This window comes from Agelaius phoeniceus, chromosome 8, assembly GCF_051311805.1.
Source record: "Agelaius phoeniceus isolate bAgePho1 chromosome 8, bAgePho1.hap1, whole genome shotgun sequence".
In the NCBI taxonomy this organism is placed as follows: domain Eukaryota; kingdom Metazoa; phylum Chordata; class Aves; order Passeriformes; family Icteridae; genus Agelaius; species Agelaius phoeniceus.
Window position 1 is genome coordinate 9794812 of NC_135272.1, and position 1028 is coordinate 9795839.

A 1028-nucleotide genomic window follows, 5' to 3' on the forward strand; every position below is an offset into this window, starting at 1 on the left:
CGTGGTGCCCTGGACATCCCAAACCTGTTCTCTGGTGGGTGCAGGAGGAAGAGGGGGATTGCAGCCCATCCTTTGGGCACTGAGGGATGCCCAGCCCACACCACTGGCTGCATTTTCCCTTCTGTCCTCCATGCCCAGCAATGAACCCCTCCTTTGCTCTGTGCCCAAACCTCCTCCCTTGGCTCTGCTGGAACCTCCAGTGGAACTCTCCCATCCCTCCTGTCTGTGGCAGCTCCTGGAAATGAGCGATCTGGGGGTCCCAAAGCCCCGGGGAGGCGCTGGGAGCCCGGGTGCTGCATTCCAGCCCAGCCCCGGCAGCTCCGGCAGCCTCGGCCCCAGGGCGGCCCTGCCCCTGCCCGGGGGAGAGGGTGAGCTCCTGGTGCCGGGGGTGAGACTGGGATGGACTGGGGTGTGCTGGGATGGACTGGGATAGGCTGGGATGCGCTGGGATGTGCTGGGATGGACTGGGAGCCACGAGGATTAGCTGGGGTGTACCGGGCTCTGCTGGGGTGTACTGGGATCCGGGGGATGTGCTGGGATGCGCTGGGATGAACTGGGATGTGCTGGGATGCACTGGGAAGTGCTGGGATGGACTGGGAAGCGCTGGGATGTACTGAGATGTGCTGGGATGGACTGGGGTGTACTGCGAAGTGCTGGGATGAGATGGGATGAGCTTGAATCCGCGGCGAAGCGCCGGAATGCGCTGGGAAGCGCTGAGATGCACGGGGATGGGCTGGGATGCGCTGGGAAGCGCTGAGATGCACTGGGATGTGCTGGGATGCGCTGGGATGCACTGGGAAGCGCTGAGATGCACGGGGATGCGCTGAGATGCACTAGGATGTGCTGGGAAGCGCTGGGATGCGCTGAGATGTGCTGGGAAGCGCTGGGATGCGCTGGGATGCGCTGGGAAGCGCTGGAATCCTGAGCAGAGCCGGCTGCGCAGCCGGGCTGGGGCTGATGCGAGAGCGGCTCCGGGGCTGCGCTGCTGCCGCTGCCAGGGGAGGGGAGGGGAGGGCTGGGGAGGGGAG